We start from the raw sequence: 20,159 nt of genomic DNA on the forward strand, positions 1-20,159 counted from the left end.
TTAGATATTACTGTACTGTTAGAGCTAGGAACACAAGCATTTCGCTACCCGCAATAGCACCTGCTAATACTGTATGTGTATGCCACCAATAAAATTTGATTTGATCTGAATAGATATTTGAATCCGACTAAAGGAGTACAGTTTACATTTTTTGTTTACTTTTGAATATTATAAGTATTTATTTTTCACCCTTCCCTTATGACAATTATTTTGCGTTGAAGTTTGTTTTCACCCCATTCAGTCGTTGGCGGCATGCACCATTAACGTCGTTTGCAGATCGCCATAAACACCATAGAAGAAGAAAATGATATATCATACTTCCGTGCTTAAAGCCAGTACGACTCCTATCAGAGTTACTTTCGAGTAGATGGGAAGTTCCATTGGACTCGTGTTAGCGCCCATTGTTTACGTTGCCCATGCGTCGTCAATGGGCCGCGCAGTGTATTCTGGGTAATTTTGGGACAAGGCGCGCACTCTTTCAAGGAGCATTAGCTGAAAAACCCAACATTAGCATGGATTTAGTCAACAAGAAGTACAACATTACGAATAGTTTCCGAGATGTGAGATAATTCACTTGTTCTCTGTAATATAGTATAGCTTTGGAATCGTGACATTACGTACTTTCGAGGAAAATAGGCAGGTTTCTTGACTGGCCACCCCTCATAACCTGGTTCCTCTCTAGGTTTCTTCCTAGGTTTTGGCCTTTCTAGGGAATTTTTCCTAGCCACCGTGCTTCTACACCTGCATTGCTTGCTGTTTGGGGTTTTAGACTGGGTTTCTGTACAGCACTTTGTGATATCAGCTGATGTAAGCAGGGCTATATAAATACATTTGATTTGACTCATACCCCGACTTTGAGAAGGGACTGCGTGATGATTAGCTTAGCAACCGCATGACGCAGCATGACAACGTGAATGCGATTTTTCGGCAGTCTGCTGGGTGAGGCGTTATACGTCCCTGCACGATGGGATTCCTATCTCCTCATTTTTCTAATATCTCTGCACTAACTAAACGTTTCGATCTTGAAGAATGGGAGCAATGGAAACCACACATTTTTACCTAACAATTGAGCATCTCTCATAGCCTAATGTAATGGACATTAATAAAAACAACGGACAACGTCGAAGTTAATAACGTGCCAATTGAAGTTATCATACGACCAATCCCTCCTGTACTAGACGAGAGCAAAGTTCAGAGCCTTATGGGTACAATACCGGTAAAAATGTGGCCTAGTTCTGCATAGATCAAACCATAAGAGAGTTGATTGTTAAGTGGTGGTGGTATAAATACAGACCCGCGGCAAGAAAATAGTGAAGATTATCTTCTTAATTGAGAAACTAGGCTACTATATTAGACTGATAAACCATAGTGTGAATGACACATTTTTTCCATGTTTATTGAATGTATCAAACGTGTATTTCCCTGTTCTGTGTGATAAATGACCTCTGAAATAGAATAGAAAAACTTAACAAATACAGTATTTTTCCTCATAGGAATCTACAGGCATCAGCACTCTTCCTCTCATTGATATACTCTGGATCAAGGGAAGTGAAGGAGGAAATTACTACTACTTTGGAGGCTGTCACCGGTTTGAGGCATACAAATGGTTGAAAATGAAAACCATTCCAGCAAAGATCTTCAAATCAAATGTTGCAGACCTGCACACTTACTTGGGCGCCTCAACCCCAGACCTACAGTGAAATTTGATTAATTGAGGACTGTAGAGCCATGTTATACTCCATGTGAATCAGTGTTTGCAACTGTATATGTGCAGTGCAAGTACTGACAAGTAGGTGGAGATGTAAGACAAAATAGAAATAAAGAAGTAAGATTCCTTAAAGCTGCAATAAGTAACTTTTTTGTGCAACCTGACAAAATGCATATAGAAATGTGTGTTAAAGATCTGTCATTTTCATTGAAAGCAAGTCTAAGAAGCAGTAGATGTGCGTTATTTCTATGCTTCCTGTTCTTAAGTTTTGTTTTCGCTTTTACTTTCAGTTTTGTACACCAGCTTCAAAAAGCTTAAAATACAATATTTTTGGTTAAGGTAAATATATTTCACAGCGATTTAGATGGTACAATGATTATCTACGCTATACTTGCTTGTTTTGTCACATAAACTGAATATTTGAATTTTAGCAACCAGGAAATGGCAGAGCGATTTCTGCATAGTGCATCTTTAAGAGGTCTACATTTTTTATTAACATAATTAGAAGCTCTAATAGTTATAAGTTAAATGATTATGCTACAACGAAAGACATTGTAAAAGTCAAAAGTAATTTATTGACGTCAGATTTGCACACAAACTTGAGTTAACCACACGGATCTAAAGTCAGAATACGGCCCTACGTCAAAGATCTTTATAACAGTTAGACCAGAGCCTGATCATTGATGAAACACAGTCTGGCTTTATGAGGAACAGACATATGTCTAACAATGTCAGACTAGTATTAGACATACTTGACTACTCAGACCGAATAACTAAGGATAGCTTCATATTATTTATTTTTTTTATAAAGCTTTTGACACAGTAGAGCATCAGTTCCTCTTCCACCCCCTTGAGAGACTTGGCTTTGAGGATTTTTTCTGTAAGGCTATTAAGACTCTCTATGCAAATGGTAACAGCTCTATCAAATTGAAATATGGCACCTCACCTAGATTTGAGTTAAAGAGAGGAATTAGGCAAGGTTTTCCTATCTCTCCGTACTTGTTTTTATTAATCACCCAACTTCTTACAAATTCTTTAAATAATAGTCCTGTACAAGGTATTTCCATAGCTGGTAAAGAAAATATTATAAGCCAGCTGGCTGACAATACTACACTTATTCTGAAAGATGCTAACCAAATTCCCATATCGATCAATGTGATACAATCCTTTTCCAAAGCGTCTGGTCTATATCTTAACATTAAGAAATGTGAACTCATGGCTGTCAAACGTTTTGTTAAATAATAAATAAAAAAGTTAGACCAGAGCCTGTCATCTCCAATGGGAGCAAATTACTCATAGTGGGCAGAACAAGCAAGGAGGTGGGCAGAGCCAAGCACGAGCTAGTGAGATCCTATTTGCTTGTTCTAGCATGTATTTGCATATTTCCGTAAGGGAATGCCTACTCTAAAGTGCTAACGACAATTTTTTATGGGGTATGTCCTAAGGCATCTCCCTGCCTCTACTAATAATGCACTTTCAGGTGTTGATTTAAATGCACCAATACATATCCTTAAAGATCTATATTGGATCCTGTCCAGCCTCTGAAGCCAAGTCTTCACCACTGTTCGATAAACTATGTATCCATAATCAATTGCCATTCTGACCAGAGCTCTATATATACACTACATGGCTTAATGTACAGTATCTATCAGCACCCCATTCACAACCAAAGACCGAGCACAGAAGATTTAACAACTTCTTACACTTTGTTTCAACATTTATTACATGCTCTTTCCATGTATATCTCTTGTTGAACCATAGACCCAAATATTTGAATGTAAAACCCTAGACATAGGCTGTCTGTACAACAGGGTTCGTACAAGGTGCTTGATGTGCTTAAAGTACTTACATTTCGCACTCTAATATTCACGTACGTGAATACCTTGAAAATCTGAGATTTTCTCAAGTTGGTACTTGAAAAGTACTTGAAATAAAATGAGAGGAGAATAGATAATGATCAAATATTTTTATGAAAAATATTATAAAACGTATTGGTCTTGCAAATTAATTTCCAGGCAGAGTACCGAGTTTTATTTCCTCACGCTTCGCGCTGTGGTTTCCAGGCGAGCTCGCTCATTCCACCAACACTGCCACTTAGCCAATCAGGTACAGAACTGACTGATTAGGCACCGCCTAACGTCACATTGATAGCTAAAATGACGGGAAATGTAGATTCAAGTCTGCCTTTTGTGCTTATGGAATATTTCAGAGATATTTTATTTCAGCTCATAAAACATGGGACCAAGATGTTGCATGTTGTGTTTTATATTTTTGTTCAGTATAGTTTACCACTACATAACTGTACCTAACCAACCGGCATTGTGTAACGTGCCAAGAAATGTGTCAAACTTTGACATTGCCAGCATGAATCGGCCCTGAAGAGCCACATGAGGTTGTGGCGATGTACTGCCATCTCGTGGCGACTAGAAACAATTGCATAATATGAACTGTTACAAATTGATGGTTCTTGAAAATAAATATTAGTGCTTGAAAAAGTACTTGAAAGTCCTTGAATTTGACTTGCCACTGTCTGTACGAACCCTGATACAAAAACAACTGTTTATTATCAACAACTTTCTTCTTTCAACACTGATAATCTTAATCTGCAGTCAATCGACCGTCTTTCAACAGCCAATCTACAGTAGCTTGTTGAATTGATTTGATCTCATGAAAGACAAACCTTCCCCTCTTCCAAAAAGCTCCATCATCCATATAAGGAAACCCCAATGCCCCACCCACATGGCTAAACACATTGTTAATCATAAGGTTGAACAGAATAGGACTGATAGCACTGCCTTAAGGAATACCATTATCAACTCCATAATCATCAGATAAATACCCACCAATACCCAGTCTTGCCATCTTAATCAGTAGGCCTTCTCTCCACATAGTGTCATAGGTTTTTTTTATGTAAAAAAAAGACAGTAGCCATTACTATCGTGTTTCAAGGTAAGACCCAGATGCAGACAACGTCAAATTAACAACAGTTTATTAATCCAACAGGGGCAGGGAAAAGACAGGTCAAGAGCAGGCAGGGGTCAGTAATCCAGATAGGTGGGGCAAAGGTACAGGACGGCAGGCAGGCAGGATCAGGGTAGGCAGAGGTCAGTAATCCAGATAGGTGGGGCAAAGGTACAGGACGGCAGGCAGGCGGAAAAGGTCAAAACTGGGAAACCAGGAACAATTGCAAGACAGGACCAGAGGGAAAATCACTGGCTTCACGAAACAAAACAAACTGGCAACAGACAAACAGAGAACACAGGTATAAATACACAGGATAATGGGGAAGATGGGCGACACCTGGGGGGTGGAGACAATCACAAAGACAGGTGACACAGATCAGTGTGTGACAATTACTTCTTTCATGACCAGAGTTTATTCCACTTCATTCTTCACCTTTACTAATGCATGAACCAAGATTGATCTACCTTTAAGGAATCCACTTTGACGTTGACTCAATAAACCCCCTTGTTCCAGGAAATAGGACAGTCTGTTGACAATCATCTTTTCCATCAGTTTATGTGGGTTAGAGGTCAGTGCCATTGGTCTAGAACTACCAGCACATGAAGGATACTTCCCAGGTGTTACAAAATATAATAGAACTGCACGTTTCCATCCAGAATGTATAAATAACCCTTGCACTCCAGATTTTATTAAATAATCCCAGGTGAATATTTATGACCTCATCAGGACGATGCTTAACATTAGATAAGACAATTTATCATGACCCAGGGCTGTATATCCACAGCCTATTAGAGCTAATTGCATCTCAGGCAATGTAAAATCAGCATCCAAGGAAGAGTCAACAATATTAATTTTCTTATGCACGTTAGTACGAGCATTTAAAATCTCACGCTTGCATTTCTTGTACACTTCGTTCAATGTAACCCCACTATGTATACTGAACAAAAATATAAACGCAACATGTAACAATTTGATAGATTTTACTGAGCTACAGTTCATACCATCAACCAAAACCGGAAATAGAGTCCTGCTTCTTCCACTTTGACCAAACGTCTCCCAGCCCAGTACCCCTGCCTATTGTAGAACAGAACTGTCTCCATGCATTTCTCTTGGCAGACTAAACGACCCTACACACCAAAGCTCTCTTCCTTTGGAAATTAAGTAGAATTTCCGGAGGCAAAGTCCCCAAGGATCCTGATATTTCATCAAACATCGCCACAGATGGTTGTCAACAAGGATTGTAGAAATTTAACAGCTTAATATTACCACCTGTACGGTAGATTTCAACAATCACACATTCATATTCAGGTGGAACAGATATTTTATGATATGAAAAACCTTATTTTATGAACGTAGCGCATCCTCCACCCTAACCAGTTGTTCTATCAGACCTGTATGAACAATAACCAGGAATAGTATAATCAATATGTGATTTAAGCCACGTTTCTTGAACACATATCACATCAGGTTTCATCTCTAAATCAATTAAACATTTCTTAAACTCTTGACCATTGACAATAAGGCTTCTAGCACTCCATTGAAGGATGATAAAAACCATAATACAACTACACTGTAAGACTTTTCTGTAATTTCAACAGTAAAACACTGTGGAATGCACAGTAAATACCTTAAATGTGTTTTACAGCATTAATGCTGTAGATTGCACTGCATTATGGGTAAAATGCTGAAAAATACTGTTATTAACTGTAATTGTAAGTCTCCTGTAAAAAGTACTCTAACTTACTGTATTTCTTTACAGTAGTACCCGAACAGTGCTGTAGTGGGCGGTGCCAAACGGTCTGTGGCGTGTGAGTGTGAGAGAAAAGTGAGTTGTATTTCATAGTTGAAACCAAGACTGTTCTCTTGGCAGGTCTGCCAGTTTTGACGAGCAGAAGTTACTTTTCTTAGAAGGCTACGATAATTAACGCAGCAGGTTAGGATAATTAGGTAAAGGTAAAAAGCTAACAATGTCCCCGACGCGACTCGAATCTATGTACAACCATGAGAACAGACTTGATTTCCACTAATGCGATGCTCCGGTACAAACGGTCTGTGAGGGAAGACTCATGAGGAAATGTGCTTTCTGTTCTACTCGAGCTATTTTATTTTGTATTTTCGTGGAAAAGTCGCCTAAATATTTTTGAGCTGCTGCTAGGTATGTACTAATTCCATATACCTACTGCAGGTTTTCTTAACTAAGCTACTAACGTTAATTCGTTTTGGATTGGGTTAACTAACCGTATAACGTTACTATAGCCAAATTGACATGTCGGTCTGTTGCGTTGATCTTTCTTGTGGGTAAAATAATCAGTGATACTGTAGCTATAGAGCGAGTCATGTCAGTATTAACAACGTGCAGAAATCCATATGTGTGTTTCTTTGGATAGGCTACTTAACCGGTGGATGCATGACATGGGTGACATGGTGCTAACGCTATTAGTGGCAAATTGGTCGTAGGCTTCACCGGACAAAAATACAGAGTTTAACTATGTCGAATACACCTTTAGTTTGTCAGCAGGCACGGACTGACGTTTTGTCTTGGGATGTATACTTTTTGGGTGATTCTGTAGTTGGAATGAGGGGAATGGAAGCTCTCAGATGAAAGGTGCTTGCTAACGTTAGCTATAGCTCAGAGATGGCGAACTCCATTGGACACCTTTCTCTAAATATCTCTGGTCAACTTTCGCTCTATTCAGTCTCCGGGTGCGTGTGATTTAGCAAAAGTGTAGTGAAATATTCCCCCTATGGTTTTTGTTATCCTTATTAGTCCATTAAATGAATAAATTCAGCAACAACAGGCACAGACTGATATTTTACCCTGCAGGATATTAAAGTTATATTTTATTTTAATTTTCTTCAGATTGTGTGGTTAGCTTGCTGGCAGCCATTATCCAGGGAGATGGTCGTAACATTTTCCCGCGTGAGTTTAATTTTCCTCGTGCTTTTGCTAATCTTTCAGAAATAATTCTTATCCAACCTTTAATTAGGCAAAGTTAAATAAAATAATTATATCTGAAACATCAGGCACAGACTGATTTTTTATTTTGCCTTGTAGTCTATAATTATTTTGTTTAGATTGTGTGGTTGGCATGAGTTGCATAGTAACATATAGCTCTTTTGGTGTGTGCATGCAATTTGGTGGCTGGGGTAGTTAATTTTCATATTGCAGGCTGGCTGGAAGTAACACTATTGGGAATGTACGGGTGTAAGTCCTGCATTTTCTGTTTCCTAAATATTAAAGCATTCATTGCTCGTAAAAAAAAAAAAATGTTGCGAACTACAGTTTTGCTTGTGGGATAGAGTGCCCTTGCACCAAAGCATCACTACTTGTTATCCTACCCCGACCTCATCCAGCAATTTGGGCGACTCATTCGTTTGTGGACACTGAGGTTTGAGAGCAAGCACTCCTACTTCAAGGAGTGTGCCAGAAAACTTGTCTGAGAGCCACCAGTTACTCCAATCTTACTTATGCAGCGGCCAATTGTTTCCACATAGCATTGACATTGTTGGTGTCATGAATTAATTTGAGGAGCAGTTATATAACAACGCCATTCAGGGAGCTGGACAGTCAAAAGGGTTCGCAAAGCACTGCAGAGGTGTCTAAAATTGTATACAAGTAACAACATACACTAAAGGCCTTATTGTAATGCTGGAAAATGATGACGATACACATTTGGAAAGATCTCACTGATTCAGGTCACAGGTCCGTTTAATTGTTGAGGTGTATCAGTCCGTGTCAGTGGTTGATCTCTGGTTCATTTTATACCAGATTCTCAGATTAATTATGTGTGTTAATGAACCTCTCTGGGCTAGGCGGGACGAATTCGTCCCACCTACGTAACAGCCAGTTGAAGCCTGTGGCGCGATTTTCAAAACCTTAAAAATCCTATTACTTCAATTTCTCAAACATATGACTATTTTACAGCTATTTAAAGACAAGACTCTCGTTAATCTAACCACACTGTCCGATTTCAAAAAGGCTTTACAACGAAAGCAAAACATTAGATTATGTCAGCTGAGTACCAAGCCAGAAATAATCAGACACCCATTTTTCAAGCTAGCATATAATGTCACAAAAACCCAGAAGACAGCTAAATGCAGCACTAACCTTTGATGATCTTCATCAGATGACAACCCTAGGACATTATGTTATACAATACATGCATGTTTTGTTCAATCAAGTTCATATTTATATCAAAAAACTGCTTTTTACATTAGCATGTGACGTTCAGAACTAGCATACCCCCCCGCAAACTTCCGGGGAATTCGCTAACATTTTACTAAATTACTCACGATAAACGTTCACAAAAAGCATAACAATTATTTTAAGAATTATAGATACAGACCTCCTCTATGCACTCGATATGTCCGATTTTAAAATAGCTTTTTGGTGAAAGCACATTTTGCAATATTCTAAGTACATAGCCCAGGCATCACGGGCTAGCTATTTAGACACCCGGCAAGTTTAGCACTCACCATAATCATATTTACTATTATAAAAGTTTGATTACCTTTTGTTGTCTTCGTCAGAATGCACTCCCAGGACTGCTACTTCAATAACAAATGTTGGTTTGGTCCAAAATAATCCATCGTTATATCCGAATAGCGGCGTTTTGTTCGTGCGTCCCAGACACTATCTGAAATGGTAAATCAGGGTCGCGCGCATGGCGCAATTCATGACAAAAAAAATCTAAATATTCCATTACCGTACTTCGAAGCATGTCAACCGCTGTTTAAAATCCATTTTTATGCCATTTTTCTCGTAAAAAAAGCGATAATATTCCGACCGGGAATGTCCATTTAGCTAAACAGAGGAAAGTAAACAAAGCTTTCGGTCGACGCGGGCACGAGCCTGAGTCTCACAGTACTGTAACCAGCCACTACCCAAACGCGCTACTTTTTTTCAGCCAGAGCCTGCAAAGCCATGATTCAGCTTTTTACCGCCTTCTGAGACCCTATGGCAGCCGTAGGAAGTGTCACGGGACAGCTAAGATCCTCACTCTTCAATAAACAGAGACAAGAAGAACGACACCTTGTCAGACAGGCCACTTCCTGAATGAAACCTTCTCACATTTTTGCCTGCCAAATGAGTTCTGTTATACTCACAGACACCATTCAAACAGTTTTAGAAACTTTAGGGTGTTTTCTATCCATATGTAATAAGTATATGCATATTCTAGTTACTGGGTAGGAGTGGTAACCAGATTAAATCGGGTACGTTTTTTATCCGGCGGTGTAAATACTGCCCCACTACCAATTTATAAAGTGTCAGGTTTCTCTGTTTCCCTGTGTGTTCTCCTTAAACCAGTGTAGGCATGGAGGGTCTTCAAGATGCAATTAAACACCAATTGCCCGAGTTGGAGACCGAGATGGTGAGATCTTTGTCGGAGCATCTGAGGGCAAATGTTGGAGTGGAGAATATTAACAACCTTGAATATGTTCACCCGGAGGACATAAAATACCGTTTGATGCCAATATAGTGCCTGGAATTGCTTCAGTCCTTCAACCAAAGAGGTGAGATCATGATTGATAAATGTAACATATTTATGTGATTGTTATGAAAAAAGGTGCTATCTAGAACCTAAAATGGTTATTTGGCTGTCCCCATAAGAAAACCCTTTGACGATCCCTTTTTGATTCCAGGTACATGTATAACCCATTGGTTCTATGTAGAACCCTTTCCACAGAGGGTTCTACATGGAACTCAAAACGGTTCTACCTGGAACCAAAACGGTTCTACTATGGGGGACAGCTAAAGAACCCTTTCGAAACCCTTTTTTCTAAGAGTGCAAATACACACACACACACACACACAAGGTTAAAAAGGTTCTGAAAATAGTTTGTTTGCCCTCAAAATAAATGGTTTATGCTATGATGGAGCTAGTCATATGCAATAAAAGGGACGGAAATGACAAGTACAAAAATATACAAATGTTTCTGTAAATTGTTTGTTTGTCCTCTTGTGCTGGTATGGAGTGCAGTGCCTAACAGTTTTTTTTCTATTGTATTTTATTTTTATTTTTTTTAAGAAAATGAAGAATGGATAGTACACTTGTCCTCCTCCAAGCATCAGTGACCTCCAGGAACAGTCGCCTTTCCTTTTCACCAAGTTATGACTATGCGACCACTTCAATACCCTCACTGGCATCGTGATAGACAGTCACCTGACTTAAGCTCTCCTGAACAAGGGTAAGAGAATTGTCAACTTTTTTAAAGGTCAAAAGAGCAAGTTGAGGAGAGGGATCCAGTGCCTGCTGAATGAAATCGACGGTTACGTCAAAGGCAGTGACAATCTAACAGCCACTGCTGCCATTCGTTTGTTGATGAACGAGTCTCTGTTCCTCTTGGCAGATGTAAGGAATAGTGTTTTTATACTTATAAAGTTTATATGATTAATTGTTTATACTGTACTATTTTTACACATGATTTTAATATTTTTTATATGTTTTGTGATTTTAGGTCACTTCAACTCGGGTTGATGTCCATTGCCAGACACACCAAGGCTGATCATGCTTGGTAATACATTTATTTGATTTAAGGTGGAACATATATATATATATATATATATATTGTGGTAGCTATCTAGATATGTCTAGTAAGTATACACTAACACCCTTACTTTGTATTTCAGGAAATACTCTATTGGGTTCCTCAAAATGGATGGTGTCGATCGAGGGGAGAGTGGTCTGTCTGTTTTATGGACCGTGAGTCCAACTTTGCTGCTGCCCTCTGTGCTCCTCAGCACTTTCTATGTATTTAACATAGAATACCAGGAGTCGGCCTCTGCAACCTTGGAGCTGATAGAGGTAAGCATTGAACATTCATGGATGTTACATTTAGCATCTGTTAGTTACATTGCAATTATATTTCTTACTGTTATTTTTTTCAATGCCTCAACTGATTTTAATATATATTCTATGTTAAGGAACCAAATGCACAGCGAAAGCAGGAGTGAGCCGCAAAACCGGAAAGGTTATTCAGAGGAAGCCATTGCCAATTGACCCACATGTTAGGCGCTTTCTCGCAGACCTAAAGGAGTTTGAGTGGAAAAACTCCAACATGGTAAGTACACACACGCACACCTGATGAACACAAATTTTATTTGTCAGTTGTCATCTGCCTTTTTACCCAGTGAGTAATAGTAGTGATAGCAATCTCTCTTTCTATTCTTTCAATTTCCATGTTTGTCCTAGTTGATGTTTGTCCTAGTTGATTTATCAGAGCTAAGGAGGATCGGAGTTTCAAAGGATGGGGTGACAATCTGCCCGCCACCGAGATTTATTCAAGACTTGTTAGCATCTCTCATTCTCTCAGAAATCCTGCCATGTGGTTTGGGTCAGCAAATGATCTGCTTGCGCCATCCCAGAGCCTGTGTTGGCTTGCGGTAGTGTGCTTCTCTGGCTCCAGTCTAGCCATGCTCGCTCCTCTCTATCATCCTTCTCTCTCAGCCCCTTTCTCTCTCTCATTTTTCTCTCTCAAAGACAGGCAGGCAAGCAGTTATTGTTATAGTTTTTTGTGAAAATGTCTCCCTTTTTAAACTGTTTTACTATTTTTCATTGATCTGTTTAGAATATATATATATTTTTTTTTTACTTAATCCTGTATTTTCAAGAGTGACCTATTCTGATGTCTTGGTTTGTGTATGGTGAAGTACATTATTGGCCAGTATTTGTCAATGTTCTTATCACTGTATCGCTGTCTCTTTCTCTCCCCTACTATCTGGAGTTGTAAATGTTGCTCTTTTCAAATGTTGTTCTTTGTGGTTAAAGTGCAATTCATGTTATGAATTTGAATAAATATATTTATTTGTACACGTATTGTTTTTCTTACAATATTACATTTCAGGGAGCTGTCTTAAAACAACCTGCAATGCTGCTTAGTACTGTAAAATAATTGTATATTACTGTAGGTATTTCCCTGTAAATTTACAGCATTATACTGGCACCACAGTTGCCAGTTAAATACTGTAATTTTGCTTTACAGCAGTGATGCTGTAATATAGTTATACAGTATGATTTTTCCTTGCTGTAATATGTTACATACTGTATTACAGCATCCTTGCTGTAAATTTACAGCAGGAATGCTGTATTATTTTTTACCATAAGGAAAATAGTACTGTAAACAATATTACAGCATTAAATTGGCAACTGTGGTGCCTGTATAATGCTATAAATTTACAGGGAGAAGTTTTAGTGTACTTCTGTTCCTGATGATCATTTGGATTATGATTCTACATCCAATGTATCAAGGGTACTAACACTTCAGTAATGTTGTGTATTTCTTGGGCTGCATTCACTACTTCCATTATTTGTGTAGTCCTTTTTTTCATATGGCCCATATTGATTGCTCTATACAAGAAGGCTATGAAGTCTGTACGATTTACAACTATGGATTTCTCTGTAACCAAGCATTTACGCTCATGTCACATTGACACTAGGCTGAGGCCAATATGTAAATCTTAGCGCGTTTAGATCAAAAGGCTTGTTCATTGCCCAAACAGCCTCTGCATATGATACATTATTTGTTTGTACCTCTGCGCTTCCATTTTTTTTAAACGTATGCTGCACTATGCTAACCATCACAGTTGCAACATTTAACTTCAGTATTATATCCACATTTTCCATATTCATGATCCCCACCACACCTTGCACATCTAATTTTACCTTTGAACAAATTAGCAACATGCCCCGTCATTGGGCACTTAAATCACAGAACTGGAGATCGCACATTCTCTAACATGATAGCTTAGCATTCCTAGCTGTATTCTGGTTGGCAATTTCTCTTCCAAGTTTAGCAGTACCGTTGTGTCCACTCGACTGCCTCTTTTTGCTTTACAACCTTTTTTGTTCGGTTACTTTCCCACCATTCAAAGAACGTGGACGTGTTTTATTTGGAGACAAAGTTGCATAGTGATCACATTCTTGCTCTGTCTGTTGCTGCTACTGAGTAGCTAACAGTTCATTTTGAATGGAAACATAGTATGCAGAGAGAGACCCAAAGAAATGTGTTCTATGTTTATGGCTGGCTCTTCATCACTGGTGAGTCTGCAACATGATTCAGTCCAGTTGTGAAATAAAAATATGACCTTTTGCCCAAAAGATTTGATCTGATTGGTCAGACCAGTTTGGGGCAAAATATCAGATTTGGGCTCCATGTAAAAACGCAACCTAAGAACCCTATATCATTTATATATTCCTCCCAGTACCCAACTCCAAACAGGAGTCTTTAATTTTTTTCTACTGATCTTTCAAGTGAAAGAGAAATTATTTTTAAAATCCTAATTAATACAAATTTTATAAACAAAGATCTATTGATTGTGTATGTCTTCACACCCCAGAGTTAATACTTGGTGGAAGCACCTTTGGCAGCTGTTACAGCTGTGAATCATTTTGAATAAGATTCTACTCTTAGGGCAACATACAGTAGATCCATTGTGTTTGTCAAAATTGCTCAAGCTGAGTAAATTTGGTTGGGAATCATTGATGGACAGCAATATTCAAACCTTGTCTCTGATTTTCAAGCAAATGGACCAGTCAGGAACACAACACCTCTTGGAAAGCCATTCTGGTGTGTCTTTGGCATTACAATTTGTGTAATTCAAGTTTAACTTGTCACATGCACAAGTACAGTGAAATTCTTAACATGCAAGCCCTACCCAACAGTGCAGAATTCAATATCAAAATAGTATAACTAATACTTTTTTTTTTAAACACGAGAAATAAGAGGAAGCTATATACATTGTTAGTGCCAGTACCAAATCTACAATGTGTAGTTATACTGGAGTATTTGAGGTAGAGATGTACATGTAGGCAGGGATTTAGGAGAAAGTGACTGGTAACAGGATAAATAATAGTAATATATTTAACAGTATGACAACAGAATAAGTGGTGGGTGTGTGTGTGTGCTAGAGTGTTAGTTTAGAAGTGATAGGTGGATATACATGTAAACAGGGCTGAAAAGTAACTGGTATCAGGAATATTTAAATATTTATGGTAAAATACTAATGATAATATATACATGTAAAAAAAAAAATAAAGGAGATCCGCACACTCTAGGAGCTCAGATAAAAAAAATATTTATGTCCAATGTTTCGACAGACAAGCTGTCTTCTTCAGGGAATAATGACAAACACTGCAGGATGACTCATTTATACAGTGTCAAAAGACACACAGGTGTCTGTAATCATGGTCGGGTATGGCTTGATATCATGGGTTAATACTCATATTAAAATAGCATACAAAAAATACAAATGGATAGCGTACGATAATAAATACAATTTGGCTATATAAGCCTACAAACATTTGCAATTGCAAAATCACAAAGTCATTATAGACATGTAAACAGGAGTAATAGTGACCAGTAGCAGGATGAATAGTTAGATACTAATGGTAATGGCAATCAATGAACAGCAGCATAGTGGTAGTAACAGCAACATAGTGGTAGTGTCCCGCTGGAAAATACAACTCTATCCCAGGGTTAGGTATTCGGAAGACTGAGGCAGGGTTTCCTCTCACTTTTTACCTGGGCTTTGCTCCTTTGGTATTTCTTTTGATGCTGACAAACTCCCCAGTCCCTGATGACAGCTTTGCACACGCTTGGCATTCTCTCAACCAGCTTCATGAGATAGTCACCTGGAATGCATTTCAATTAACAGGTGTGCCTTGTTAAAAGTTAGTTTGTGGAATTTCTTTCCTTAATGCGTTTGAGCCAATCAGTGGTGTTTTGACAAGGTAGGGGTGGTATACAGAAGATAGCCCTATTTGGTAAAAGACTAAGTCCATATTATGGCAAGAACAGATCAAATAAGCAGAGAGATGACAGTCTATCATTACTTTAATACATGAAGGTAAGTCAATTCGGAAAATGTGAAGAACTTTGAACGTTTTTTCAAGTGTAGTTGCAAAAACCATCAAGCATTATGATGAAACTGGCTCTCATGAGGACCGCCACAGGAAAGGAACACCCAGAGTTAAGTTAGAGTTAACTGCACCTCAGATTGCAGCCCAAATAAATACTTCACAGAGTTCAAGTAACAGACACATCTCAACATCAACTGTTCAGAGGAGATTGCATAAATCAGGCCTTCATGGTCGAATTGCTGCAAAGAAACCCCTACTAAAGGACTCCAATACGAAGAAGAGACTTGCTTGGGCCAAGAAACACAATCAATGGACATTAGACCAGTGGAAATCTGTCCTTTGGTCTGATGAGTCCAAATTTTAGATTTTTGGTTCCAACCGCTGTGTCTTTGTGAGACACAGAGTAGATGAACGGATGATCTCCGCATGTGTGGTTCCCACCGTGAATCATAGAGGAGGAGGTGTGATGGTGTGGAGGTGCTTTGCTGTTGACAGTCTGATTTATTTAGAATTTAAGGCACACTTAACCAGCATGGCTACCACAGCATTCTGCAGCGATACGCCATCCCATCTGGTTTGGCTTAGTGGGACTGTCATTAGTTTTTCAACAGGACAATGACCCAAATCACACCTCCAGACTGTGTAAGGGCTATTTGACCAAGAAGGAGAGTGATGGAGTGCTGCATCAGATGACCTGGCCTCCTCAATCACCTGACCTCAAGCCAATTGAGATGGTTTGGGATGAGTTGGACCACAGAGTGAAGGAAAAGCAGCCAACAAGAGCTCAGCTTATATGGGAACTCCTTCAAGACTGTTGGAAAAGCATTCCTCATGAAGCTGGCTGAGAGAATGCCAAGAGTATTCGAAGCTGTCATCAAGGCAAAGGGTGAAGAATCTCAAATATAAAATAGATTTTGATTTGTTTAACACTTTTTGGTTACTACATTATTCCATATGTGTTATTTCATAGTTTTGATGTCTTCACTATTATTCTACAATGTTGAAAATAGTAAACATAAAGAAAAACCCTTGAATGAGTAGGCGTGTCCAAACTTTTGACTGGCACTGTACTTAATAAGAAAAAATATTTAATTCATATTGTAATTATTACAGATCATGTTTCATACAAATCTGGAAACAATTGACAGTTACTTTAACACAAGCTTCCTTCTTTTCACTTTGTTATACAGGCCAGTCATGTGGAGTGAATGCAAAGTTGTTGATCCTCTGTATTTTCAAGTATTGTGATGGCAGCATCATGTTATGGGTATGCTTGTTACTGGAAGGGACTGGGGAGTTTGTCAGGATCAAAATAAATATGAAAGTATCAAAGCCCAGATGAAAAGTTAGAGGAAAGCCTGCCTCAGTCTTCTGAATACCTAACCCTGGGATATAGTTAACATTTTCAGCAGGACAATTACACAAATGTATGCCAAAGGCTCACCAGAATGGTTTTCCAATAGGTGTTGAGTGTTCCTGAATGGTCCAGTCTGTCTTGACTTAAATTTGCTTGAAAATCATAGCCCAGATTTGAATATTGCTGTCCATCAATGATTCCCAACCAAATTTACTGAGCTTGAGCAATTTTGACAAACACAATGGATCTACAGTATGTTGCCCTAAGAGTTCTTGCCCTAAGAGTAGAATCTTATTTAGAATCTGTCCATCAATCATTCCTAACCAACCTTTTTTTATTTAATTTTAAACCAGCAAAATGTGCAAACTGTGCAAGATAAGTCACTTCTCTGTCTTGCATTTCAAAGTGTTAGTCAATTAGCAGACAGTCTAATCCAGAGATTTTTACAGGAGCAATTAGGGTTAAGTCACTTGCTCAAGGGCACATCTACAGATTTTTCATCTAGTCGGCTTAAAACGTATACTAAGTAGTTGGTGTCTACTGTAGTTAAATACTTAAATTGCTATGCCCATGCCATGTTATTTTGAGCAAGACATATGTGTCAAATAATCTTGCCTTATCTGCAACAACAACAACATAGTCATGGGAAAACATCCACACTACACATTAATGTGCTTTTTGTCCATCTTTAGTATGTTCCTACGCCTGACCCTTTCTATAGGGTTCAGTGAGACTCAGTGAGGGATGCTCTCTAAAATATGTATGTTGGTCAACATGGATAAAGACAGTTTGAAGTTCTCTCTTCTCTGACACTATGCTTATTTTCAGTTCCCATGTTATCCGCAGGCTGAATAACAGGGGCCTCTGCAGGGGGTGAAACCAATGAGCTCACCACCATGGATAAATGGCAACACTTCCTCCGGATGGACATTAAGAGCCTTGAGAAATCCTGTGAAAAATTAGTGTTGTTCATAAGCATGGCTTAACATTTCATCAAAAATGATTGCTTATGGGTACCTTCATTTGTGTGTAAAATATTACTGTTCTCATATTTTTTATTAATAGATTTTAGATGTGTATGAATTTTTATATTTTTTTGCAACACTATATATCCATTTCATAGCTGGAAAGGGATGTTTGCATACATTATACTATATTTGTCTGTATATTTGTCTCACCTAGCTATCTTAAGATGAATGTAAGTCACTCTAGATAAGAGCATCAGCTGAATGACAAAAATGTAAAATAAAAATATTTTATATTCAGATCTCATTTTACTGAATTGCATTATTATTATTTTTAATATTAATGTCACAAATGTATCATTTGTACTTTTCTTTATTAAAAATGAAGTTATTTTTTTACATTTGACTGTGTAAATCCTAGCAGTACTTCTTATCTCTCTGAGAGTGAGGCAGATATATAGCATTTTGTCTTTGAAATGACCCTGAAGAAGGCACAGTGATGCTGAAACGTTGGTGTTTTTTTATCCAATAAATTACTGGGAGGTTATACATATGGAGTGTCCAACTCTCTTTGTTTTTATCTCTCTGAAATGAAACCATCAAGTGGTTTTTCACCATATGGCTCTGTAAGATTGTAACGCTAGTGACACACTAGTTTGGATTGCACATACTGACAATTACGGCATATTTAAAATATATTTATTTATTCCCACAGATTTTTTCCGCAGAGATGAAATGACTCCATTAATTAGTTCTCCCTGTACAGTTCCCTGCTTCAAATGTCCGTAGGGAGAAGAGTCTGTATTTACATACTTGTATACAGCATATTATGACATTTCTGGAGTAATTTACATCAACTTTAAACATAAAATGTACTTATTGTGGGTCAACAGGGCACCACTTGGCGCGATAAGGCCTTACTAAAGAAAGTATTTTGGGTCATTGTCCTTGTCATGCCCTGTCCTCCTAATAACTCTTCAAAGGGCCTCAGTCAGTACTTCATTACGCTCTCAGAAAAAAAGGTTCCAAAACGGTTCTTCGGCTTTCCCCATAAGAGAACCATTTTTGGTTCCAGGTAGAACTTATTTTCGTTTTAGGTAAAACCCTTTTGGGTTCAATATAGAAACTCTGTGGAAAGGGTACTTCATGGAACCCAAAAGGGTTATTCAAAAGGTTCTATGGGGACAGCCGAAGAACCATTTTAGGTTCTAGATAGTACATTTTTTTCTAAGAGTTTATAAAGTGGGCTTGGATGTCTGGTCTGGTGGGTTAGCATTGTTGATGCAGCTGAGGAATATAGTGCTGGTTTGATGTGTTGGTTGGCAGGCAGGGGGTGGTGGACACATGTTTGTGAAAGCTGCCCTTAGGTGACTGTCAAAGCTGGACCCAGAAAGTGGACGAGTGTCCCTGGTTCACCCACGGACATCTGCTCAACGTTTATTTACTCAACACTTCACTTTCTCCCACCCCCCAAGAAAACCCTCTCAGCATGGGGCGAGAGTAGGTTAGCTACTGAGGGTGATGTTGTTTATGAATAGGTGGAGGCCCAGTCACATTGAGAATTTTCATTTTACCAAAAAAGCGTAAAAATGTTATTTCTGTCCTTGATATACTAGGGCATAGCTCATCTGACAGCTTACACAGTACATATTTATGTTAATTATTATTCATTAATAAATGGATGAATTGTTAATTATATATTATATTATTGTTAAGCCTATATTATTTTATGAAATTATATGCCTATTGTGTGTCAGCAATGTTAGCTAATTGTTTTACTCAAATTTGAAGTGTTTCTGTGGGTGCACATTGGCATTTAGGCGATGCAGTGTTAGTAAAACCTCTCCACCTTATGGACTACAGCTCCAGTATCCAATGGGCTAACAGAAGCTGTTTGTGGCACTGAGAGAAACAGTAGGCCTACTCTCTCAAAATTCTAAGCCTCCAAAATTCTGTTTGTAATAAATTCTGGAGATAAGCAATGAATCAATAAATATAAATAAACAATGATTTATCATGTTATACATTCACTATTTGGCAAGCAACAACATGATCACACATTTAGCATATACATTACTGTCTATTAATCTTTCGTGGACAGACACACGTAACATAATTAAGGGAGTTTTTAGTTCTTGGTTTCAGAGATGAACTGTCTAAACTACTTGTAAACCCTTCTCAAGCCCCATTAGTGATCATGTAAAGTTAAAAAAATTAAAAAATCACTAACTTTAAAATGTGATATGCATATGCAATAATAACATGTAATAGCTTAATAATAATTAACATGACGGTCTTATGATATA

The 20,159-nt window shown here is 38.2% G+C and overlaps 2 long non-coding RNA genes across 7 annotated transcripts; both read left to right on the forward strand.

The window, feature by feature from the left end:
• The first annotated feature begins 337 nt into the window (after window positions 1-337).
• Window positions 338-1,840, forward strand: LOC106572503 (uncharacterized). Its single transcript, XR_001321137.3, has 2 exons — window positions 338-560; window positions 1,494-1,840. It is a non-coding gene; the product is annotated as an uncharacterized LOC106572503 (long non-coding RNA).
• Window positions 1,841-6,469: 4,629 nt separating this feature from the next.
• Window positions 6,470-18,406, forward strand: LOC106572484 (uncharacterized). Of its 6 annotated transcripts, none has more exons than XR_001321129.3 (7): window positions 6,470-6,827; window positions 7,533-7,592; window positions 9,981-10,186; window positions 10,702-11,025; window positions 11,132-11,188; window positions 11,304-11,478; window positions 11,598-12,483. It is a non-coding gene; the product is annotated as an uncharacterized LOC106572484 (long non-coding RNA). The 6 variants fall into 6 exon arrangements; XR_001321133.3 differs by lacking the exon at window positions 7,533-7,592 and adding an exon at window positions 17,717-18,406 and having other exon boundaries at window positions 6,472-6,827; window positions 11,598-11,734; XR_001321132.3 differs by lacking the exon at window positions 7,533-7,592 and having other exon boundaries at window positions 6,472-6,827; window positions 11,598-11,734; window positions 11,866-12,483.
• Window positions 18,407-20,159: the final 1,753 nt, after the last annotated feature.

Source organism: Salmo salar, chromosome 15 (assembly GCF_965601325.2).
Source record: "Salmo salar chromosome 15, fSalSal1, whole genome shotgun sequence".
Taxonomy (NCBI): Eukaryota; Metazoa; Chordata; class Actinopteri; order Salmoniformes; family Salmonidae; genus Salmo; species Salmo salar.